The 25,271-nt window shown below is 46.2% G+C and overlaps 7 non-coding genes and 4 pseudogenes across 7 annotated transcripts; all 11 read left to right on the top strand.

The window, feature by feature from the left end:
• The first annotated feature begins 4,625 nt into the window (after nt 1-4,625).
• LOC130334828 (U2 spliceosomal RNA) lies at nt 4,626-4,811 on the top strand. Its single transcript, XR_008876569.1, has one exon. It is a non-coding gene; the product is annotated as a U2 spliceosomal RNA (small nuclear RNA).
• Nucleotides 4,812-6,897: 2,086 nt separating this feature from the next.
• On the top strand, nt 6,898-7,057 carry LOC130334840 (U2 spliceosomal RNA; annotated as a pseudogene).
• A 654-nt stretch (nt 7,058-7,711) lies between these two features.
• Nucleotides 7,712-7,928, top strand: LOC130334836 (U2 spliceosomal RNA; annotated as a pseudogene).
• A 2,096-nt stretch (nt 7,929-10,024) lies between these two features.
• On the top strand, nt 10,025-10,215 carry LOC130334853 (U2 spliceosomal RNA). Its single transcript, XR_008876581.1, has one exon. It is a non-coding gene; the product is annotated as a U2 spliceosomal RNA (small nuclear RNA).
• Nucleotides 10,216-12,307: 2,092 nt separating this feature from the next.
• LOC130334852 (U2 spliceosomal RNA) lies at nt 12,308-12,498 on the top strand. Its single transcript, XR_008876580.1, has one exon. It is a non-coding gene; the product is annotated as a U2 spliceosomal RNA (small nuclear RNA).
• A 2,088-nt stretch (nt 12,499-14,586) lies between these two features.
• On the top strand, nt 14,587-14,777 carry LOC130334850 (U2 spliceosomal RNA). The gene has a single exon (XR_008876578.1). It is a non-coding gene; the product is annotated as a U2 spliceosomal RNA (small nuclear RNA).
• Nucleotides 14,778-16,863: 2,086 nt separating this feature from the next.
• Nucleotides 16,864-17,023, top strand: LOC130334839 (U2 spliceosomal RNA; annotated as a pseudogene).
• A 654-nt stretch (nt 17,024-17,677) lies between these two features.
• On the top strand, nt 17,678-17,894 carry LOC130334835 (U2 spliceosomal RNA; annotated as a pseudogene).
• A 2,096-nt stretch (nt 17,895-19,990) lies between these two features.
• Nucleotides 19,991-20,181, top strand: LOC130334849 (U2 spliceosomal RNA). Its single transcript, XR_008876577.1, has one exon. It is a non-coding gene; the product is annotated as a U2 spliceosomal RNA (small nuclear RNA).
• Nucleotides 20,182-22,281: 2,100 nt separating this feature from the next.
• On the top strand, nt 22,282-22,472 carry LOC130334847 (U2 spliceosomal RNA). The gene has a single exon (XR_008876576.1). It is a non-coding gene; the product is annotated as a U2 spliceosomal RNA (small nuclear RNA).
• A 2,088-nt stretch (nt 22,473-24,560) lies between these two features.
• LOC130334846 (U2 spliceosomal RNA) lies at nt 24,561-24,751 on the top strand. Its single transcript, XR_008876575.1, has one exon. It is a non-coding gene; the product is annotated as a U2 spliceosomal RNA (small nuclear RNA).
• Nucleotides 24,752-25,271: the final 520 nt, after the last annotated feature.

Below are 25,271 nucleotides of genomic sequence, written 5' to 3'. Positions count from 1 at the left end.
TGCAATAGGTGTGGCCAAGAAGGTCACATAGCCTCAAGATGTAGCCATACGATAAGGTGCAACCTCTGCGGAGAGGAAAATCACGATTTTAATTCCTGTCCCCATAAAGCAAAAACTACGATGGGTGGGTCAAGGCTGGGCCCACCCAAAGAGGGGACAGGACAAAAGACGTCCTTTTTTAAGATGCCCAAACCCCAGATGGCAGGTACTGATGGGTCCAGGCCCAAGACCTCTGGTGCTCCATCGGGGGGCCCACCGGTGGTAGTGCTAGGGGGAGGCCATGGGGATTCCACGAAGCCCGGGCGGGTGATCGAGTTTACTGCCCGGGAAATTGAAAGACGTCGATCGACTTCCTACCTGGCTCAAGAGCCCGCCGAAACTTCTGAAGGGGGCTCACCTGTGGCGGGTGGCAGCCGACGGGCCTCGGTGGGGGCAAAAGTGGACCCAAAATTGCAGCATAAGCCAGGTACTGGCTTGGCCCAGGGTCGCCCTGCTCCGGACGAAGAGGCCCCGGTGAAAGCCCGCCGGAAGGGGAGCCAGGTGGCCAGGTCTGAGCCCGGTCCTGTTACTCCGCCTATACAGGACAGGGCCAAGAAGACAAGTGGCGCCAAACCAGGGTTTGCTGCCCCGCCAGCAGTGGACCCGGTGGGTAAAACTGGCCATCGTCGATCGATGGGGAAGTTGGAGCAACAGTCCTCAGCAACGCTTGCTGGGGAACAAGCGATGAAAACTTCCCAAGGTAGCGGCAAAGGTTCCGGAAAAGAGGCCTCACAGGCCCCTGTGCAGCAGTTCCAGTCGTCAAATGATGAAAGAAGACGCAGATCCATCAGCCGGGGGCCAGAGATTACATCGAGTGAGAGCAACACAGAGGATATGGACAGCAGTGTGACATTTAAAAGACAAAGAGAAGAAGAAGAGGAAGACATTCAAAGGAAAGCGGCGTGCCGTAGTTCGGACGAGAGCGAGCTCAGGGTCGGGGCATCATCGATCTCAAGCTCCGACCCTCAGAACATCAAGGAGCTGATGACCCCGCAGGCGGGGGATGACGGTACGCAGCTTATTATTGACTTTGATTCTCCAAGCACGGACTCTCCATAAACTATGCCTATCCCTGTAAAAATTGCCTCACTCAATGTGAGGTCCTTAAAGAGCCCTGATCGCAGGGCTGCTTTATTTTCTTATCTAGAGACATGTGACTTTGACCTTTGCCTGCTACAAGAATGTGGAATCCCTAGTAAAATGGACTATAAAGACTTAAAAGAAGACTGGAAGCTGGGCCCATCCATATGGTCCGGTGCAAATGACTGTCGTTCTGTGGGTGTTGGGCTGCTCTGCCGAGGCCAGTCCTTTTCTATTCATACAGTAACTGAGATTGTGCCTGGCAGAGCTCTTTTAATTCATCTATATTTTAATGGACTTTTAATTCGTGTTTTAAATGTGTATGCCCCTCCTGATAAACAGGAGCGGGCAGAACTATTTGAAATTTTACCACTGTTTTGTGTTGGGTCTTCCCCCCTGCTGGTGGGAGGTGATTTTAACTGCATACGTGATGGGGAACACCGGCAGGGTGGGGATATTAATCGTAAAGACCGCACTTCTTACCTGCTTAAAAATTTTATTGATGATTTTAATTTGAAAGATTGCTGGAAGGATCTCTTGCCGGAGGACCCGGGCGCCACATGGTCCAATGGAAGAGTGAGCTCCAGAATCGATTTTATTTTTTCCTCTAGAGCTTTTAAACCCCTGAAATGCACGCTCGAGCAGAATATCTTCTCTGATCATAAGCTCCTCTTGGTGGGCCTGGAGCTAGAGGGGGAGCAAAAAGCAAAAAGGGGCCTCTGGAGATTAAACACCACACTCCTAGAGGACCCTGAGATAAAAGAGGAGTTTGTGCGGACCTACCAATGCTGGCAATCACAAAGAAAACCCCACGAGCCTATGCTGCACTGGTGGGAGGGCACCAAATCTAAAATCAGATTTTTTTTTATCAAAGCAGGTAAGAAGAAGGCAAAAATGGAAAAACAGTGGTTTTATGTTCTTAACATGCGTTTAAATGTACTTTTTAAATTGAAAGAAGCTGGTATGGATGTAGAAAATGATATTTTAAACCTTAAAACTGAAATAAAACATGCCATAGAAAAGAAAGGGAAACAAATCATTTTTAACTCACATGTGCAGCACCTGGAGGAGGGCGAGAAATGTTCCCGTTTCTTTTTTAAAAAAGTGATGAATAGGAGGGATATCATCCAAAACCTTGAGGGTGAATCCACTCCAAAAGGCATGTTAGATGCAGTTTTTAACTTCTACCAGCTTCTTTTTAATAAGAAAGATCTTAATCCATCCTTTTTAGAACATGTTCTTAATTCCCTTGATTTTAAGCTAGATGTTTTAGACCAGGAGGTTTTATCCCGTGATCTTAACTTAGATGAACTTTTATTTGTTTTTAAAAGTTTTTCTAGTGGGAAGGCCCCTGGGGAAGATGGTTTACCCATCAAATTTTATTTAGCTTTTTGGGATATTTTAAAGGATGATATGGTTTTATTGTATAAAGAAACTTTTATTGTTAATGAACTTCCCCCTTCCTGGAGGAGGGGGATTGTATCATTACTTTTTAAAAAGGGTGAAAAGGATATGCTAAAAAATTGGCGCCCCATCACACTTTTAAATGTCGATTATAAAGTTTTAGCCAAGTTATTAGCTGTCCGTTTTAAACCTTTTATTCATAAATTAATTCACCCAAATCAGGTTTGTGGGGTACCTGGAAGGTCTATAGCTGAATCCCTAAATATTTTAAGAGATGTTTTATGGTATTTTAAGGATAGAAATCAAACTGTAGCAATTTTATCCTTAGACTTTGAAAAAGCCTTTGATAGGGTCTCCCATGAATACCTGTTTTTAGTTCTTAAAAAGATGGCAGTGCCTGAAACGATTTTAAGCCGAATCATGCTTTTATACCGATCCTGTTTTAGTCAAGTCTCTGTTAATGGCTTTTTAACCAGCGGTGTTCCTCTTTTATCAGGTGTCAAACAGGGCTGCCCCCTGTCCCCACTCCTTTTTATTTGCGCAATCGAACCACTGATGGCCCTCCTCAGAAAAGACCGGGTAGTAAGAGGCGTACCGATACCTGGTGGAGGAGGGACCCATCTAAAGGTGTTGGGGTACATGGATGATGTCACCATACTGTGCCCGGACTCTCCATCCATGAGGGGGGCATTGAGGAACACCAGCTATTTCTGCGAGGTCTCTGGTTTTAAGCTAAACACAGATAAATGTGACTGTTTTTATATTGGCTCCTGGGATTCATCCATCACCCCAGGAGTCACAATGCAACAGGATCAAATTAAAGTTTTAGGTATTGTTTTTAACCAGGTCAATGATGGGAGCCCTAACTGGGATTCAGCTATAGCTAAGATGGAGAAGAAGATTTTAATGTGGAATCTTAGAAACCTTACCATGGAGGGGAAGATTTTAATAATAAAGATGGTTTTACTCCCTATTATGCTATACATTGCCATGGTATTTCCTCCATCTATTTTATACATTAAAAAAGTAACTAGAATTGTTTTTACTTTTTTATGGGGTTCAAAAATGGAGAAATTAAAGCGTGATTTTATGTACAAAAGTAAAGATAATGGCGGGAAAGATGTTCCTAACCTTTTTACTTTCTTTTACATAAAGTATTTCTGTTTCTGTTTTAAAATTATTAAATCCGATGGCATTTTTAGCTGCTTTTTAAGGTACGCTGCGGGCATGGTTTTTAAAAGATGGTTGCGCATCCCTCTGAACGCTCCGGTGCTTCTGTGTCCCCCAAAACATTATGTGGTGTTGGAAAAGACAGTCAGGCTCCTAGGTCTCCAAGATTTGGAGCCTGACATACTGGGGGACCAGAGAAAGGTATCAAAGGTCCTCAGGCGGAGTGAGGTTACCCTGGCAGTGTCCAATTTCACACAGGCAAGATCCAAAAAGGTATGGCGGAACGTGTACGGGAAGTTTCTGGCGAATGTACACAGGGATCTTGCCTGGGCAATCGTCCACCAGTGCCTCCCTACTCGTGAGTTCCAGCACAGGCGAGGACTGGTGGCGAGAGCCAAGTGCCCGAGAGATGGCTGCGGAGTGGACGAAACGGTGCTGCACATATTTTGGAACTGCCCTTTTGCACGGGAGCTTTGGAGGAAGGTAGGCCCACTTTTGAAGTGGGCCTGCGGCCTAAAAGATTTTAATCACGAATGTGTCTTTTACGGTCTTTTTAACTGCCCCAATTTTAAACAGCAGATGATCTGCTGGATGATTATTAATTGTTTTAAAAATGCCATCTGGAAAGTTAGGAACATCTTACTTTTTAAACATGATTTTATTGATGTTAAAAACTGTATAAAGCTGGCCCTGAGTGAGATGTACATCTATTACCTAAGAGACAAGAAACAGTTGGGGGCCAGCGAGGCAGCATCCATGTGGTGTCTGCCTCTATGGAACGAAATAACAATATAATCAGTTTTTATGACATTTGTATAATGTTTTATCCTGCCATTTTTATTTTTTCTCCTTTTATTACTGGTTTTATTATTTGTATTTTAAAACTTTTGTGAACCTTTTATTATTTTGCATTTTAAATTTTGTATGGTTTCTTATTTATTCAATAAAATTTTGTTGAAACCTTATCTGTTCTTATCAGTTTAATATCTGATACGTCCCCTATCTGGGGACCATATATTAAATGGATTTTTGAGAACGGGGGCCGATTTCGAAGCTTGCTTCCGTCGCCCTATGCATTGACCCGATATGGCAGTATCTTCGGGTACAGTGCACCACCCCCTTACAGGGTTAAAAAGAAAGATTCCTACTTTCATTGCTACCTGCTTGCTGGCTAGCCAGCTAGCCAGCCCTGTGGGCCTTGCTGCTGCTGCAGCCAAAAAACAAAAGGTGGTGCTGCTGCTGCTTCTGCTGCTTCTGCTTCTGCTTGTGTCTGGCCCCTGTTGGAGCGTCCAGGCACAGGACTTCTGCTGCTGCTGACTAAATGGCCTCCTTAATTGGATCATTTGAGTAGCCAGCACACCTGTGCAGGTAGGGCATGACATGATAGGCAGCTGCCTTGATAGCGGGTGGGTGCTGAATGTTCCTAATTGACAAAATAAGATTAATGCTTATGAAGAAATATAAAATCTCATCCCTTCCCCAATATCGCGCCACACCCCTACCCCTTAATTCCCTGGTTGAACTTGATGGACATATGTCTTTTTTCGACCGTACTAACTATGTAACTATGTAACATAACATGGGGGGGGGGGTCTCCTGGCTGTTCACACAGGTGTGTCATTGCTGTACATTGACCATGCATTGCTTCTGTGGTATTGCAAAGGCAAAGACAAATGCTTCCAGCCATCCATTGCACTAATGGATTGGTCATCAGCTGGCTGTCTATGTCCCGCATCAATATAGACCAAAGTACAGAGGGTTAGGCTATGCTATTGTGCACCTACCTGATGCATCAGAAGGTGCGAGGCCCTTGCTAAATTCTGTGCACAGACTTTGAGATCTATGCTTTAGACTGTATCTAAACCTGCTCCAACATGGACTGACATTCTGGCCTACTTTCAGCCGATGCGACTTGTCTGTCGCTGAACAGTCGCTTTTTATGTATTCAGCACCTATGTATAATGTTGTAAAAATGCTCTAGAAGCTAAAGTCGCAGAAATGTCACACATATTTGGCCTGCAACTTTCTGTGCGACAAATTCAGACAGGAAAAATCAGTATAAATCCTTAGAAAATTATCCCCCAGTGTCTCCATCTGCTGGCGGTATTGAATAAGCATTGCTGCACTGATGGGGTATGCATTAGACGAAAAAAAAGAAGAAAAAGAAGAATAATACGCCCAGAAAAGAGGCGAAAAGGAGAAAAACGTAAAAAAACGTGAAAAAAAAGTAAGAGGAAGAGAAGGGAAAAAAAGGTGGAAATGGGTTTAAAAGTGATTTCGGCGGAGAAATATATATATATATATATATATATATATATATATATATATATATGCGCACACACACACATAGATATAAACGTATTCTCCGTTGAGATATTGCAGCCGCTGCTGTGTCCAGGCCCAGGAGCCTTAGCACTGTGCTGTGATGTCACTCAATACCACTGACATCACTAGGTGTAAACAACATCTCTCCTTTGCTGTGTATGTGACTATGGAGCTGTTTGGTGATGTCGTCTATTACGGCCTTCATAGAAGCAACAGGAGATTGTTGCATCCATCTTGAACCCTCAGAACTACAGTGCTATGATGTCACTCACTTCCACAGGCCTTGCAGAGTGTAAACAACAACAACCCAGCTTTGTTGTGTATGTAACCATAGGGATTTGTGATGTCACCTAGAACCTTCACAGCAGCGACAGCTTTATGAGGAGCATCAGCACTGCTCTGCCTGAGCAGAACCATCACCGCCATAGGTTGTCAAATAACCCGGATTTAACCCACACAGGTAAGTCCAATGGGGTGCAGGCATGTCCTCTATGCTTACAGCTTCCCGTGGGTGTTGGTTTGATACCGTTTGGGGACAGCCAAGGAGGCATCTGCAGGCAACAAAGGTAGGTGTGTGCTTGTGTGTGTGTTTCCTATGCAGATCCTAAGCCCAGTGTCACATGCAAGTAGGAGGAGTAAGAAGGGTTCCTGGCAAATCCGGGTTATGGATTGCATTTAAAAAGGCCCCGTGGGAGTGCAATGGGCCCCTGTCTTGCTGCTTAGCAATAATGGTATGGGTTTAGGTTCTGCTGTGTGTACTGGTGGTTGACTGCCCCCCAGCCCAGAGTGTGCATGGAAAATTGTCTGGCAGCCTCCCTGACAGCAAGCAGTGATAGTGCCCATGAAGGGGACCTTGTTGGGCCCGCCCCTTTCACGGTTATCGCTTCTCGGCCTTTTGGCTAAGATCAAGTGTAGTATCTGTTCTTATCAGTTTTCATGCTGGTGGGGATGGGTGCTGCATGGAGGATGCAGGTGTACCAGGGCTTTCCGGGGCTGGTTCTGAGGAATCAGCTCGACGGCTGCCCCGATGTGACCTGTTCCCTCCGGGTCTCGCCATGAGGCTGAGAGGGTCTAGAGCCGAGGTACTTTTGTGCCTCGGGGAGTGGTGACCCCGAGGTGCCGAAACTCACTGGGAGAATAGGCTCACTGAGTTGAAGCACGGGCACCATAATCTCTTCACCTTGTGGCACTCACCTCTTGATTCCCGGCCTTCTGGCTAGGATCAGAGAAATTTTTATAGATCCGGCCGGATGTCCGGGCAGTATATCTGCACACATTCACTTATTTATTTATTTTTTGTCTCACTGTGTCACTTTTTGCGTGTTGTGTGTTCACAGGATTTGTCAGGATGCGGTAGCCCTTCTGGGTGTCCCTCCTGGCGGTCTAGGGGAGGTGTGTGTGGCCATTAGGTTCCGCACCTCCCTGCAAACACCCCGGGTACTCCTGCTTCGCAGGGTACCTACCGTAATCGGCTCTGCGGGCAGATACCTTGGCTAACGCCAAGGGGGATGCCGGGAGCATTTGTGGTCTCCTAGTAGCTTCGGCGAAAAGGGACATCGAACCTGGAACCTCGCAGGTACCTTTTGGTCCGGAGGCGAAGGGTAAGGTTTGTTGGGGGGCCTCTCTCCTATCGGAGAAGGGCTTGCGATAGACCGCATCCTTTGTGCACGTTTTTTTAGTGTAACACGTTTGCACTTTTTCTTGCACTTTGGGTGAATCGAAAGCACGTTCCTCGGCTTTAGAAAAAAAAAAAAAAATCTGTTCTTATCAGTTTAATATCTGATACGTCCCCTATCTGGGGACCATATATTAAATGGATTTTTGAGAACGGGGGCCGATTTCGAAGCTTGCTTCCGTCGCCCTATGCATTGACCCGATATGGCAGTATCTTCGGGTACAGTGCACCACCCCCTTACAGGGTTAAAAAGAAAGATTCCTACTTTCATTGCTACCTGCTTGCTGGCTAGCCAGCTAGCCAGCCCTGTGGGCCTTGCTGCTGCTGCTGCAGCCAAAAAACAAAAGGTGGTGCTGCTGCTGCTTCTGCTGCTTCTGCTTCTGCTTGTGTCTGGCCCCTGTTGGAGCGTCCAGGCACAGGACTTCTGCTGCTGCTGACTAAATGGCCTCCTTAATTGGATCATTTGAGTAGCCAGCACACCTGTGCAGGTAGGGCATGACATGATAGGCAGCTGCCTTGATAGCGGGTGGGTGCTGAATGTTCCTAATTGACAAAATAAGATTAATGCTTATGAAGAAATATAAAATCTCATCCCTTCCCCAATATCGCGCCACACCCCTACCCCTTAATTCCCTGGTTGAACTTGATGGACATATGTCTTTTTTCGACCGTACTAACTATGTAACTATGTAACATAACATGGGGGGGGGGGGTCTCCTGGCTGTTCACACAGGTGTGTCATTGCTGTACATTGACCATGCATTGCTTCTGTGGTATTGCAAAGGCAAAGACAAATGCTTCCAGCCATCCATTGCACTAATGGATTGGTCATCAGCTGGCTGTCTATGTCCCGCATCAATATAGACCAAAGTACAGAGGGTTAGGCTATGCTATTGTGCACCTACCTGATGCATCAGAAGGTGCGAGGCCCTTGCTAAATTCTGTGCACAGACTTTGAGATCTATGCTTTAGACTGTATCTAAACCTGCTCCAACATGGACTGACATTCTGGCCTACTTTCAGCCGATGCGACTTGTCTGTCGCTGAACAGTCGCTTTTTATGTATTCAGCACCTATGTATAATGTTGTAAAAATGCTCTAGAAGCTAAAGTCGCAGAAATGTCACACATATTTGGCCTGCAACTTTCTGTGCGACAAATTCAGACAGGAAAAATCAGTATAAATCCTTAGAAAATTATCCCCCAGTGTCTCCATCTGCTGGCGGTATTGAATAAGCATTGCTGCACTGATGGGGTATGCATTAGACGAAAAAAAAGAAGAAAAAGAAGAATAATACGCCCAGAAAAGAGGCGAAAAGGAGAAAAACGTAAAAAAACGTGAAAAAAAAGTAAGAGGAAGAGAAGGGAAAAAAAGGTGGAAATGGGTTTAAAAGTGATTTCGGCGGAGAAATATATATATATATATATATATATACATATATATATATATATATATATATGCGCACACACACACATAGATATAAACGTATTCTCCGTTGAGATATTGCAGCCGCTGCTGTGTCCAGGCCCAGGAGCCTTAGCACTGTGCTGTGATGTCACTCAATACCACTGACATCACTAGGTGTAAACAACATCTCTCCTTTGCTGTGTATGTGACTATGGAGCTGTTTGGTGATGTCGTCTATTACGGCCTTCATAGAAGCAACAGGAGATTGTTGCATCCATCTAGAACCCTCAGAACTACAGTGCTATGATGTCACTCACTTCCACAGGCCTTGCAGAGTGTAAACAACAACAACCCAGCTTTGTTGTGTATGTAACCATAGGGATTTGTGATGTCACCTAGAACCTTCACAGCAGCGACAGCTTTATGAGGAGCATCAGCACTGCTCTGCCTGAGCAGAACCATCACCGCCATAGGTTGTCAAATAACCCGGATTTAACCCACACAGGTAAGTCCAATGGGGTGCAGGCATGTCCTCTATGCTTACAGCTTCCCGTGGGTGTTGGTTTGATACCGTTTGGGGACAGCCAAGGAGGCATCTGCAGGCAACAAAGGTAGGTGTGTGCTTGTGTGTGTGTTTCCTATGCAGATCCTAAGCCCAGTGTCACATGCAAGTAGGAGGAGTAAGAAGGGTTCCTGGCAAATCCGGGTTATGGATTGCATTTAAAAAGGCCCCGTGGGAGTGCAATGGGCCCCTGTCTTGCTGCTTAGCAATAATGGTATGGGTTTAGGTTCTGCTGTGTGTACTGGTGGTTGACTGCCCCCCAGCCCAGAGTGTGCATGGAAAATTGTCTGGCAGCCTCCCTGACAGCAAGCAGTGATAGTGCCCATGAAGGGGACCTTGTTGGGCCCGCCCCTTTCACGGTTATCGCTTCTCGGCCTTTTGGCTAAGATCAAGTGTAGTATCTGTTCTTATCAGTTTAATATCTGATACGTCCCCTATCTGGGGACCATATATTAAATGGATTTTTGAGAACGGGGGCCGATTTCGAAGCTTGCTTCCGTCGCCCTATGCATTGACCCGATATGGCAGTATCTTCGGGTACAGTGCACCACCCCCTTACAGGGTTAAAAAGAAAGATTCCTACTTTCATTGCTACCTGCTTGCTGGCTAGCCAGCTAGCCAGCCCTGTGGGCCTTGCTGCTGCTGCTGCTGCAGCCAAAAAACAAAAGGTGGTGCTGCTGCTGCTTCTGCTGCTTCTGCTTCTGCTTGTGTCTGGCCCCTGTTGGAGCGTCCAGGCACAGGACTTCTGCTGCTGCTGACTAAATGGCCTCCTTAATTGGATCATTTGAGTAGCCAGCACACCTGTGCAGGTAGGGCATGACATGATAGGCAGCTGCCTTGATAGCGGGTGGGTGCTGAATGTTCCTAATTGACAAAATAAGATTAATGCTTATGAAGAAATATAAAATCTCATCCCTTCCCCAATATCGCGCCACACCCCTACCCCTTAATTCCCTGGTTGAACTTGATGGACATATGTCTTTTTTCGACCGTACTAACTATGTAACTATGTAACATAACATGGGGGGGGGGGTCTCCTGGCTGTTCACACAGGTGTGTCATTGCTGTACATTGACCATGCATTGCTTCTGTGGTATTGCAAAGGCAAAGACAAATGCTTCCAGCCATCCATTGCACTAATGGATTGGTCATCAGCTGGCTGTCTATGTCCCGCATCAATATAGACCAAAGTACAGAGGGTTAGGCTATGCTATTGTGCACCTACCTGATGCATCAGAAGGTGCGAGGCCCTTGCTAAATTCTGTGCACAGACTTTGAGATCTATGCTTTAGACTGTATCTAAACCTGCTCCAACATGGACTGACATTCTGGCCTACTTTCAGCCGATGCGACTCGTCTGTCGCTGAACAGTCGCTTTTTATGTATTCAGCACCTATGTATAATGTTGTAAAAATGCTCTAGAAGCTAAAGTCGCAGAAATGTCACACATATTTGGCCTGCAACTTTCTGTGCGACAAATTCAGACAGGAAAAATCAGTATAAATCCTTAGAAAATTATCCCCCAGTGTCTCCATCTGCTGGCGGTATTGAATAAGCATTGCTGCACTGATGGGGTATGCATTAGACGAAAAAAAAGAAGAAAAAGAAGAATAATACGCCCAGAAAAGAGGCGAAAAGGAGAAAAACGTAAAAAAACGTGAAAAAAAAGTAAGAGGAAGAGAAGGGAAAAAAAGGTGGAAATGGGTTTAAAAGTGATTTCGGCGGAGAAATATATATATATATATATATATATATATATATATATATATATATGCGCACACACACACATATATATAAACGTATTCTCCGTTGAGATATTGCAGCCGCTGCTGTGTCCAGGCCCAGGAGCCTTAGCACTGTGCTGTGATGTCACTCAATACCACTGACATCACTAGGTGTAAACAACATCTCTCCTTTGCTGTGTATGTGACTATGGAGCTGTTTGGTGATGTCGTCTATTACGGCCTTCATAGAAGCAACAGGAGATTGTTGCATCCATCTTGAACCCTCAGAACTACAGTGCTATGATGTCACTCACTTCCACAGGCCTTGCAGAGTGTAAACAACAACAACCCAGCTTTGTTGTGTATGTAACCATAGGGATTTGTGATGTCACCTAGAACCTTCACAGCAGCGACAGCTTTATGAGGAGCATCAGCACTGCTCTGCCTGAGCAGAACCATCACCGCCATAGGTTGTCAAATAACCCGGATTTAACCCACACAGGTAAGTCCAATGGGGTGCAGGCATGTCCTCTATGCTTACAGCTTCCCGTGGGTGTTGGTTTGATACCGTTTGGGGACAGCCAAGGAGGCATCTGCAGGCAACAAAGGTAGGTGTGTGCTTGTGTGTGTGTTTCCTATGCAGATCCTAAGCCCAGTGTCACATGCAAGTAGGAGGAGTAAGAAGGGTTCCTGGCAAATCCGGGTTATGGATTGCATTTAAAAAGGCCCCGTGGGAGTGCAATGGGCCCCTGTCTTGCTGCTTAGCAATAATGGTATGGGTTTAGGTTCTGCTGTGTGTACTGGTGGTTGACTGCCCCCCAGCCCAGAGTGTGCATGGAAAATTGTCTGGCAGCCTCCCTGACAGCAAGCAGTGATAGTGCCCATGAAGGGGACCTTGTTGGGCCCGCCCCTTTCACGGTTATCGCTTCTCGGCCTTTTGGCTAAGATCAAGTGTAGTATCTGTTCTTATCAGTTTAATATCTGATACGTCCCCTATCTGGGGACCATATATTAAATGGATTTTTGAGAACGGGGGCCGATTTCGAAGCTTGCTTCCGTCGCCCTATGCATTGACCCGATATGGCAGTATCTTCGGGTACAGTGCACCACCCCCTTACAGGGTTAAAAAGAAAGATTCCTACTTTCATTGCTACCTGCTTGCTGGCTAGCCAGCTAGCCAGCCCTGTGGGCCTTGCTGCTGCTGCAGCCAAAAAACAAAAGGTGGTGCTGCTGCTGCTTCTGCTGCTTCTGCTTCTGCTTGTGTCTGGCCCCTGTTGGAGCGTCCAGGCACAGGACTTCTGCTGCTGCTGACTAAATGGCCTCCTTAATTGGATCATTTGAGTAGCCAGCACACCTGTGCAGGTAGGGCATGACATGATAGGCAGCTGCCTTGATAGCGGGTGGGTGCTGAATGTTCCTAATTGACAAAATAAGATTAATGCTTATGAAGAAATATAAAATCTCATCCCTTCCCCAATATCGCGCCACACCCCTACCCCTTAATTCCCTGGTTGAACTTGATGGACATATGTCTTTTTTCGACCGTACTAACTATGTAACTATGTAACATAACATGGGGGGGGGGGTCTCCTGGCTGTTCACACAGGTGTGTCATTGCTGTACATTGACCATGCATTGCTTCTGTGGTATTGCAAAGGCAAAGACAAATGCTTCCAGCCATCCATTGCACTAATGGATTGGTCATCAGCTGGCTGTCTATGTCCCGCATCAATATAGACCAAAGTACAGAGGGTTAGGCTATGCTATTGTGCACCTACCTGATGCATCAGAAGGTGCGAGGCCCTTGCTAAATTCTGTGCACAGACTTTGAGATCTATGCTTTAGACTGTATCTAAACCTGCTCCAACATGGACTGACATTCTGGCCTACTTTCAGCCGATGCGACTTGTCTGTCGCTGAACAGTCGCTTTTTATGTATTCAGCACCTATGTATAATGTTGTAAAAATGCTCTAGAAGCTAAAGTCGCAGAAATGTCACACATATTTGGCCTGCAACTTTCTGTGCGACAAATTCAGACAGGAAAAATCAGTATAAATCCTTAGAAAATTATCCCCCAGTGTCTCCATCTGCTGGCGGTATTGAATAAGCATTGCTGCACTGATGGGGTATGCATTAGACGAAAAAAAAGAAGAAAAAGAAGAATAATACGCCCAGAAAAGAGGCGAAAAGGAGAAAAACGTAAAAAAACGTGAAAAAAAAGTAAGAGGAAGAGAAGGGAAAAAAAGGTGGAAATGGGTTTAAAAGTGATTTCGGCGGAGAAATATATATATATATATATATATATATATATATATATATATATATATGCGCACACACACACATAGATATAAACGTATTCTCCGTTGAGATATTGCAGCCGCTGCTGTGTCCAGGCCCAGGAGCCTTAGCACTGTGCTGTGATGTCACTCAATACCACTGACATCACTAGGTGTAAACAACATCTCTCCTTTGCTGTGTATGTGACTATGGAGCTGTTTGGTGATGTCGTCTATTACGGCCTTCATAGAAGCAACAGGAGATTGTTGCATCCATCTTGAACCCTCAGAACTACAGTGCTATGATGTCACTCACTTCCACAGGCCTTGCAGAGTGTAAACAACAACAACCCAGCTTTGTTGTGTATGTAACCATAGGGATTTGTGATGTCACCTAGAACCTTCACAGCAGCGACAGCTTTATGAGGAGCATCAGCACTGCTCTGCCTGAGCAGAACCATCACCGCCATAGGTTGTCAAATAACCCGGATTTAACCCACACAGGTAAGTCCAATGGGGTGCAGGCATGTCCTCTATGCTTACAGCTTCCCGTGGGTGTTGGTTTGATACCGTTTGGGGACAGCCAAGGAGGCATCTGCAGGCAACAAAGGTAGGTGTGTGCTTGTGTGTGTGTTTCCTATGCAGATCCTAAGCCCAGTGTCACATGCAAGTAGGAGGAGTAAGAAGGGTTCCTGGCAAATCCGGGTTATGGATTGCATTTAAAAAGGCCCCGTGGGAGTGCAATGGGCCCCTGTCTTGCTGCTTAGCAATAATGGTATGGGTTTAGGTTCTGCTGTGTGTACTGGTGGTTGACTGCCCCCCAGCCCAGAGTGTGCATGGAAAATTGTCTGGCAGCCTCCCTGACAGCAAGCAGTGATAGTGCCCATGAAGGGGACCTTGTTGGGCCCGCCCCTTTCACGGTTATCGCTTCTCGGCCTTTTGGCTAAGATCAAGTGTAGTATCTGTTCTTATCAGTTTAATATCTGATACGTCCCCTATCTGGGGACCATATATTAAATGGATTTTTGAGAACGGGGGCCGATTTCGAAGCTTGCTTCCGTCGCCCTATGCATTGACCCGATATGGCAGTATCTTCGGGTACAGTGCACCACCCCCTTACAGGGTTAAAAAGAAAGATTCCTACTTTCATTGCTACCTGCTTGCTGGCTAGCCAGCTAGCCAGCCCTGTGGGCCTTGCTGCTGCTGCAGCCAAAAAACAAAAGGTGGTGCTGCTGCTGCTTCTGCTGCTTCTGCTTCTGCTTGTGTCTGGCCCCTGTTGGAGCGTCCAGGCACAGGACTTCTGCTGCTGCTGACTAAATGGCCTCCTTAATTGGATCATTTGAGTAGCCAGCACACCTGTGCAGGTAGGGCATGACATGATAGGCAGCTGCCTTGATAGCGGGTGGGTGCTGAATGTTCCTAATTGACAAAATAAGATTAATGCTTATGAAGAAATATAAAATCTCATCCCTTCCCCAATATCGCGCCACACCCCTACCCCTTAATTCCCTGGTTGAACTTGATGGACATATGTCTTTTTTCGACCGTACTAACTATGTAACTATGTAACATAACATGGGGGGGGGGGTCTCCTGGCTGTTCACACAGGTGTGTCATTGCTGTACATTGACCATGCATTGCTTCTGTGGTATTGCAAAGGCAAAGACAAATGCTTCCAGCCATCCATTGCACTAATGGATTGGTCATCAGCTGGCTGTCTATGTCCCGCATCAATATAGACCAAAGTACAGAGGGTTAGGCTATGCTATTGTGCACCTACCTGATGCATCAGAAGGTGCGAGGCCCTTGCTAAATTCTGTGCACAGACTTTGAGATCTATGCTTTAGACTGTATCTAAACCTGCTCCAACATGGACTGACATTCTGGCCTACTTTCAGCCGATGCGACTTGTCTGTCGCTGAACAGTCGCTTTTTATGTATTCAGCACCTATGTATAATGTTGTAAAAATGCTCTAGAAGCTAAAGTCGCAGAAATGTCACACATATTTGGCCTGCAACTTTCTGTGCGACAAATTCAGACAGGAAAAATCAGTATAAATCCTTAGAAAATTATCCCCCAGTGTCTCCATCTGCTGGCGGTATTGAATAAGCATTGCTGCACTGATGGGGTATGCATTAGACGAAAAAAAAGAAGAAAAAGAAGAATAATACGCCCAGAAAAGAGGCGAAAAGGAGAAAAACGTAAAAAAACGTGAAAAAAAAGTAAGAGGAAGAGAAGGGAAAAAAAGGTGGAAATGGGTTTAAAAGTGATTTCGGCGGAGAAATATATATATATATATATATATATATATATATATATATATATATGCGCACACACACACATAGATATAAACGTATTCTCCGTTGAGATATTGCAGCCGCTGCTGTGTCCAGGCCCAGGAGCCTTAGCACTGTGCTGTGATGTCACTCAATACCACTGACATCACTAGGTGTAAACAACATCTCTCCTTTGCTGTGTATGTGACTATGGAGCTGTTTGGTGATGTCGTCTATTACGGCCTTCATAGAAGCAACAGGAGATTGTTGCATCCATCTTGAACCCTCAGAACTACAGTGCTATGATGTCACTCACTTCCACAGGCCTTGCAGAGTGTAAACAACAACAACCCAGCTTTGTTGTGTATGTAACCATAGGGATTTGTGATGTCACCTAGAACCTTCACAGCAGCGACAGCTTTATGAGGAGCATCAGCACTGCTCTGCCTGAGCAGAACCATCACCGCCATAGGTTGTCAAATAACCCGGATTTAACCCACACAGGTAAGTCCAATGGGGTGCAGGCATGTCCTCTATGCTTACAGCTTCCCGTGGGTGTTGGTTTGATACCGTTTGGGGACAGCCAAGGAGGCATCTGCAGGCAACAAAGGTAGGTGTGTGCTTGTGTGTGTGTTTCCTATGCAGATCCTAAGCCCAGTGTCACATGCAAGTAGGAGGAGTAAGAAGGGTTCCTGGCAAATCCGGGTTATGGATTGCATTTAAAAAGGCCCCGTGGGAGTGCAATGGGCCCCTGTCTTGCTGCTTAGCAATAATGGTATGGGTTTAGGTTCTGCTGTGTGTACTGGTGGTTGACTGCCCCCCAGCCCAGAGTGTGCATGGAAAATTGTCTGGCAGCCTCCCTGACAGCAAGCAGTGATAGTGCCCATGAAGGGGACCTTGTTGGGCCCGCCCCTTTCACGGTTATCGCTTCTCGGCCTTTTGGCTAAGATCAAGTGTAGTATCTGTTCTTATCAGTTTTCATGCTGGTGGGGATGGGTGCTGCATGGAGGATGCAGGTGTACCAGGGCTTTCCGGGGCTGGTTCTGAGGAATCAGCTCGACGGCTGCCCCGATGTGACCTGTTCCCTCCGGGTCTCGCCATGAGGCTGAGAGGGTCTAGAGCCGAGGTACTTTTGTGCCTCGGGGAGTGGTGACCCCGAGGTGCCGAAACTCACTGGGAGAATAGGCTCACTGAGTTGAAGCACGGGCACCATAATCTCTTCACCTTGTGGCACTCACCTCTTGATTCCCGGCCTTCTGGCTAGGATCAGAGAAATTTTTATAGATCCGGCCGGATGTCCGGGCAGTATATCTGCACACATTCACTTATTTATTTATTTTTTGTCTCACTGTGTCACTTTTTGCGTGTTGTGTGTTCACAGGATTTGTCAGGATGCGGTAGCCCTTCTGGGTGTCCCTCCTGGCGGTCTAGGGGAGGTGTGTGTGGCCATTAGGTTCCGCACCTCCCTGCAAACACCCCGGGTACTCCTGCTTCGCAGGGTACCTACCGTAATCGGCTCTGCGGGCAGATACCTTGGCTAACGCCAAGGGGGATGCCGGGAGCATTTGTGGTCTCCTAGTAGCTTCGGCGAAAAGGGACATCGAACCTGGAACCTCGCAGGTACCTTTTGGTCCGGAGGCGAAGGGTAAGGTTTGTTGGGGGGCCTCTCTCCTATCGGAGAAGGGCTTGCGATAGACCGCATCCTTTGTGCACGTTTTTTTAGTGTAACACGTTTGCACTTTTTCTTGCACTTTGGGTGAATCGAAAGCACGTTCCTCGGCTTTAGAAAAAAAAAAAAAAATCTGTTCTTATCAGTTTAATATCTGATACGTCCCCTATCTGGGGACCATATATTAAATGGATTTTTGAGAACGGGGGCCGATTTCGAAGCTTGCTTCCGTCGCCCTATGCATTGACCCGATATGGCAGTATCTTCGGGTACAGTGCACCACCCCCTTACAGGGTTAAAAAGAAAGATTCCTACTTTCATTGCTACCTGCTTGCTGGCTAGCCAGCTAGCCAGCCCTGTGGGCCTTGCTGCTGCTGCTGCAGCCAAAAAACAAAAGGTGGTGCTGCTGCTGCTTCTGCTGCTTCTGCTTCTGCTTGTGTCTGGCCCCTGTTGGAGCGTCCAGGCACAGGACTTCTGCTGCTGCTGACTAAATGGCCTCCTTAATTGGATCATTTGAGTAGCCAGCACACCTGTGCAGGTAGGGCATGACATGATAGGCAGCTGCCTTGATAGCGGGTGGGTGCTGAATGTTCCTAATTGACAAAATAAGATTAATGCTTATGAAGAAATATAAAATCTCATCCCTTCCCCAATATCGCGCCACACCCCTACCCCTTAATTCCCTGGTTGAACTTGATGGACATATGTCTTTTTTCGACCGTACTAACTATGTAACTATGTAACATAACATGGGGGGGGGGGGTCTCCTGGCTGTTCACACAGGTGTGTCATTGCTGTACATTGACCATGCATTGCTTCTGTGGTATTGCAAAGGCAAAGACAAATGCTTCCAGCCATCCATTGCACTAATGGATTGGTCATCAGCTGGCTGTCTATGTCCCGCATCAATATAGACCAAAGTACAGAGGGTTAGGCTATGCTATTGTGCACCTACCTGATGCATCAGAAGGTGCGAGGCCCTTGCTAAATTCTGTGCACAGACTTTGAGATCTATGCTTTAGACTGTATCTAAACCTGCTCCAACATGGACTGACATTCTGGCCTACTTTCAGCCGATGCGACTTGTCTGTCGCTGAACAGTCGCTTTTTATGTATTCAGCACCTATGTATAATGTTGTAAAAATGCTCTAGAAGCTAAAGTCGCAGAAATGTCACACATATTTGGCCTGCAACTTTCTGTGCGACAAATTCAGACAGGAAAAATCAGTATAAATCCTTAGAAAATTATCCCCCAGTGTCTCCATCTGCTGGCGGTATTGAATAAGCATTGCTGCACTGATGGGGTATGCATTAGACGAAAAAAAAGAAGAAAAAGAAGAATAATACGCCCAGAAAAGAGGCGAAAAGGAGAAAAACGTAAAAAAACGTGAAAAAAAAGTAAGAGGAAGAGAAGGGAAAAAAAGGTGGAAATGGGTTTAAAAGTGATTTCGGCGGAGAAATATATATATATATATATATATATACATATATATATATATATATATATATGCGCACACACACACATAGATATAAACGTATTCTCCGTTGAGATATTGCAGCCGCTGCTGTGTCCAGGCCCAGGAGCCTTAGCACTGTGCTGTGATGTCACTCAATACCACTGACATCACTAGGTGTAAACAACATCTCTCCTTTGCTGTGTATGTGACTATGGAGCTGTTTGGTGATGTCGTCTATTACGGCCTTCATAGAAGCAACAGGAGATTGTTGCATCCATCTAGAACCCTCAGAACTACAGTGCTATGATGTCACTCACTTCCACAGGCCTTGCAGAGTGTAAACAACAACAACCCAGCTTTGTTGTGTATGTAACCATAGGGATTTGTGATGTCACCTAGAACCTTCACAGCAGCGACAGCTTTATGAGGAGCATCAGCACTGCTCTGCCTGAGCAGAACCATCACCGCCATAGGTTGTCAAATAACCCGGATTTAACCCACACAGGTAAGTCCAATGGGGTGCAGGCATGTCCTCTATGCTTACAGCTTCCCGTGGGTGTTGGTTTGATACCGTTTGGGGACAGCCAAGGAGGCATCTGCAGGCAACAAAGGTAGGTGTGTGCTTGTGTGTGTGTTTCCTATGCAGATCCTAAGCCCAGTGTCACATGCAAGTAGGAGGAGTAAGAAGGGTTCCTGGCAAATCCGGGTTATGGATTGCATTTAAAAAGGCCCCGTGGGAGTGCAATGGGCCCCTGTCTTGCTGCTTAGCAATAATGGTATGGGTTTAGGTTCTGCTGTGTGTACTGGTGGTTGACTGCCCCCCAGCCCAGAGTGTGCATGGAAAATTGTCTGGCAGCCTCCCTGACAGCAAGCAGTGATAGTGCCCATGAAGGGGACCTTGTTGGGCCCGCCCCTTTCACGGTTATCGCTTCTCGGCCTTTTGGCTAAGATCAAGTGTAGTATCTGTTCTTATCAGTTTAATATCTGATACGTCCCCTATCTGGGGACCATATATTAAATGGATTTTTGAGAACGGGGGCCGATTTCGAAGCTTGCTTCCGTCGCCCTATGCATTGACCCGATATGGCAGTATCTTCGGGTACAGTGCACCACCCCCTTACAGGGTTAAAAAGAAAGATTCCTACTTTCATTGCTACCTGCTTGCTGGCTAGCCAGCTAGCCAGCCCTGTGGGCCTTGCTGCTGCTGCTGCTGCAGCCAAAAAACAAAAGGTGGTGCTGCTGCTGCTTCTGCTGCTTCTGCTTCTGCTTGTGTCTGGCCCCTGTTGGAGCGTCCAGGCACAGGACTTCTGCTGCTGCTGACTAAATGGCCTCCTTAATTGGATCATTTGAGTAGCCAGCACACCTGTGCAGGTAGGGCATGACATGATAGGCAGCTGCCTTGATAGCGGGTGGGTGCTGAATGTTCCTAATTGACAAAATAAGATTAATGCTTATGAAGAAATATAAAATCTCATCCCTTCCCCAATATCGCGCCACACCCCTACCCCTTAATTCCCTGGTTGAACTTGATGGACATATGTCTTTTTTCGACCGTACTAACTATGTAACTATGTAACATAACATGGGGGGGGGGGTCTCCTGGCTGTTCACACAGGTGTGTCATTGCTGTACATTGACCATGCATTGCTTCTGTGGTATTGCAAAGGCAAAGACAAATGCTTCCAGCCATCCATTGCACTAATGGATTGGTCATCAGCTGGCTGTCTATGTCCCGCATCAATATAGACCAAAGTACAGAGGGTTAGGCTATGCTATTGTGCACCTACCTGATGCATCAGAAGGTGCGAGGCCCTTGCTAAATTCTGTGCACAGACTTTGAGATCTATGCTTTAGACTGTATCTAAACCTGCTCCAACATGGACTGACATTCTGGCCTACTTTCAGCCGATGCGACTTGTCTGTCGCTGAACAGTCGCTTTTTATGTATTCAGCACCTATGTATAATGTTGTAAAAATGCTCTAGAAGCTAAAGTCGCAGAAATGTCACACATATTTGGCCTGCAACTTTCTGTGCGACAAATTCAGACAGGAAAAATCAGTATAAATCCTTAGAAAATTATCCCCCAGTGTCTCCATCTGCTGGCGGTATTGAATAAGCATTGCTGCACTGATGGGGTATGCATTAGACGAAAAAAAAGAAGAAAAAGAAGAATAATACGCCCAGAAAAGAGGCGAAAAGGAGAAAAACGTAAAAAAACGTGAAAAAAAAGTAAGAGGAAGAGAAGGGAAAAAAAGGTGGAAATGGGTTTAAAAGTGATTTCGGCGGAGAAATATATATATATATATATATATATATATATATATATATATATATATATATATGCGCACACACACACATAGATATAAACGTATTCTCCGTTGAGATATTGCAGCCGCTGCTGTGTCCAGGCCCAGGAGCCTTAGCACTGTGCTGTGATGTCACTCAATACCACTGACATCACTAGGTGTAAACAACATCTCTCCTTTGCTGTGTATGTGACTATGGAGCTGTTTGGTGATGTCGTCTATTACGGCCTTCATAGAAGCAACAGGAGATTGTTGCATCCATCTTGAACCCTCAGAACTACAGTGCTATGATGTCACTCACTTCCACAGGCCTTGCAGAGTGTAAACAACAACAACCCAGCTTTGTTGTGTATGTAACCATAGGGATTTGTGATGTCACCTAGAACCTTCACAGCAGCGACAGCTTTATGAGGAGCATCAGCACTGCTCTGCCTGAGCAGAACCATCACCGCCATAGGTTGTCAAATAACCCGGATTTAACCCACACAGGTAAGTCCAATGGGGTGCAGGCATGTCCTCTATGCTTACAGCTTCCCGTGGGTGTTGGTTTGATACCGTTTGGGGACAGCCAAGGAGGCATCTGCAGGCAACAAAGGTAGGTGTGTGCTTGTGTGTGTGTTTCCTATGCAGATCCTAAGCCCAGTGTCACATGCAAGTAGGAGGAGTAAGAAGGGTTCCTGGCAAATCCGGGTTATGGATTGCATTTAAAAAGGCCCCGTGGGAGTGCAATGGGCCCCTGTCTTGCTGCTTAGCAATAATGGTATGGGTTTAGGTTCTGCTGTGTGTACTGGTGGTTGACTGCCCCCCAGCCCAGAGTGTGCATGGAAAATTGTCTGGCAGCCTCCCTGACAGCAAGCAGTGATAGTGCCCATGAAGGGGACCTTGTTGGGCCCGCCCCTTTCACGGTTATCGCTTCTCGGCCTTTTGGCTAAGATCAAGTGTAGTATCTGTTCTTATCAGTTTAATATCTGATACGTCCCCTATCTGGGGACCATATATTAAATGGATTTTTGAGAACGGGGGCCGATTTCGAAGCTTGCTTCCGTCGCCCTATGCATTGACCCGATATGGCAGTATCTTCGGGTACAGTGCACCACCCCCTTACAGGGTTAAAAAGAAAGATTCCTACTTTCATTGCTACCTGCTTGCTGGCTAGCCAGCTAGCCAGCCCTGTGGGCCTTGCTGCTGCTGCAGCCAAAAAACAAAAGGTGGTGCTGCTGCTGCTTCTGCTGCTTCTGCTTCTGCTTGTGTCTGGCCCCTGTTGGAGCGTCCAGGCACAGGACTTCTGCTGCTGCTGACTAAATGGCCTCCTTAATTGGATCATTTGAGTAGCCAGCACACCTGTGCAGGTAGGGCATGACATGATAGGCAGCTGCCTTGATAGCGGGTGGGTGCTGAATGTTCCTAATTGACAAAATAAGATTAATGCTTATGAAGAAATATAAAATCTCATCCCTTCCCCAATATCGCGCCACACCCCTACCCCTTAATTCCCTGGTTGAACTTGATGGACATATGTCTTTTTTCGACCGTACTAACTATGTAACTATGTAACATAACATGGGGGGGGGGGTCTCCTGGCTGTTCACACAGGTGTGTCATTGCTGTACATTGACCATGCATTGCTTCTGTGGTATTGCAAAGGCAAAGACAAATGCTTCCAGCCATCCATTGCACTAATGGATTGGTCATCAGCTGGCTGTCTATGTCCCGCATCAATATAGACCAAAGTACAGAGGGTTAGGCTATGCTATTGTGCACCTACCTGATGCATCAGAAGGTGCGAGGCCCTTGCTAAATTCTGTGCACAGACTTTGAGATCTATGCTTTAGACTGTATCTAAACCTGCTCCAACATGGACTGACATTCTGGCCTACTTTCAGCCGATGCGACTCGTCTGTCGCTGAACAGTCGCTTTTTATGTATTCAGCACCTATGTATAATGTTGTAAAAATGCTCTAGAAGCTAAAGTCGCAGAAATGTCACACATATTTGGCCTGCAACTTTCTGTGCGACAAATTCAGACAGGAAAAATCAGTATAAATCCTTAGAAAATTATCCCCCAGTGTCTCCATCTGCTGGCGGTATTGAATAAGCATTGCTGCACTGATGGGGTATGCATTAGACGAAAAAAAAGAAGAAAAAGAAGAATAATACGCCCAGAAAAGAGGCGAAAAGGAGAAAAACGTAAAAAAACGTGAAAAAAAAGTAAGAGGAAGAGAAGGGAAAAAAAGGTGGAAATGGGTTTAAAAGTGATTTCGGCGGAGAAATATATATATATATATATATATATATATATATATATATATATATATGCGCACACACACACATATATATAAACGTATTCTCCGTTGAGATATTGCAGCCGCTGCTGTGTCCAGGCCCAGGAGCCTTAGCACTGTGCTGTGATGTCACTCAATACCACTGACATCACTAGGTGTAAACAACATCTCTCCTTTGCTGTGTATGTGACTATGGAGCTGTTTGGTGATGTCGTCTATTACGGCCTTCATAGAAGCAACAGGAGATTGTTGCATCCATCTTGAACCCTCAGAACTACAGTGCTATGATGTCACTCACTTCCACAGGCCTTGCAGAGTGTAAACAACAACAACCCAGCTTTGTTGTGTATGTAACCATAGGGATTTGTGATGTCACCTAGAACCTTCACAGCAGCGACAGCTTTATGAGGAGCATCAGCACTGCTCTGCCTGAGCAGAACCATCACCGCCATAGGTTGTCAAATAACCCGGATTTAACCCACACAGGTAAGTCCAATGGGGTGCAGGCATGTCCTCTATGCTTACAGCTTCCCGTGGGTGTTGGTTTGATACCGTTTGGGGACAGCCAAGGAGGCATCTGCAGGCAACAAAGGTAGGTGTGTGCTTGTGTGTGTGTTTCCTATGCAGATCCTAAGCCCAGTGTCACATGCAAGTAGGAGGAGTAAGAAGGGTTCCTGGCAAATCCGGGTTATGGATTGCATTTAAAAAGGCCCCGTGGGAGTGCAATGGGCCCCTGTCTTGCTGCTTAGCAATAATGGTATGGGTTTAGGTTCTGCTGTGTGTACTGGTGGTTGACTGCCCCCCAGCCCAGAGTGTGCATGGAAAATTGTCTGGCAGCCTCCCTGACAGCAAGCAGTGATAGTGCCCATGAAGGGGACCTTGTTGGGCCCGCCCCTTTCACGGTTATCGCTTCTCGGCCTTTTGGCTAAGATCAAGTGTAGTATCTGTTCTTATCAGTTTAATATCTGATACGTCCCCTATCTGGGGACCATATATTAAATGGATTTTTGAGAACGGGGGCCGATTTCGAAGCTTGCTTCCGTCGCCCTATGCATTGACCCGATATGGCAGTATCTTCGGGTACAGTGCACCACCCCCTTACAGGGTTAAAAAGAAAGATTCCTACTTTCATTGCTACCTGCTTGCTGGCTAGCCAGCTAGCCAGCCCTGTGGGCCTTGCTGCTGCTGCAGCCAAAAAACAAAAGGTGGTGCTGCTGCTGCTTCTGCTGCTTCTGCTTCTGCTTGTGTCTGGCCCCTGTTGGAGCGTCCAGGCACAGGACTTCTGCTGCTGCTGACTAAATGGCCTCCTTAATTGGATCATTTGAGTAGCCAGCACACCTGTGCAGGTAGGGCATGACATGATAGGCAGCTGCCTTGATAGCGGGTGGGTGCTGAATGTTCCTAATTGACAAAATAAGATTAATGCTTATGAAGAAATATAAAATCTCATCCCTTCCCCAATATCGCGCCACACCCCTACCCCTTAATTCCCTGGTTGAACTTGATGGACATATGTCTTTTTTCGACCGTACTAACTATGTAACTATGTAACATAACATGGGGGGGGGGGTCTCCTGGCTGTTCACACAGGTGTGTCATTGCTGTACATTGACCAT

Source organism: Hyla sarda, unplaced genomic scaffold (genome assembly GCF_029499605.1).
Source record: "Hyla sarda isolate aHylSar1 unplaced genomic scaffold, aHylSar1.hap1 scaffold_445, whole genome shotgun sequence".
Lineage (NCBI taxonomy): Eukaryota > Metazoa > Chordata > Amphibia > Anura > Hylidae > Hyla > Hyla sarda.
The sequence above is the reverse complement of the archived record's forward strand: the minus strand, read 5'-3'. Positions and strand labels throughout refer to the sequence as shown.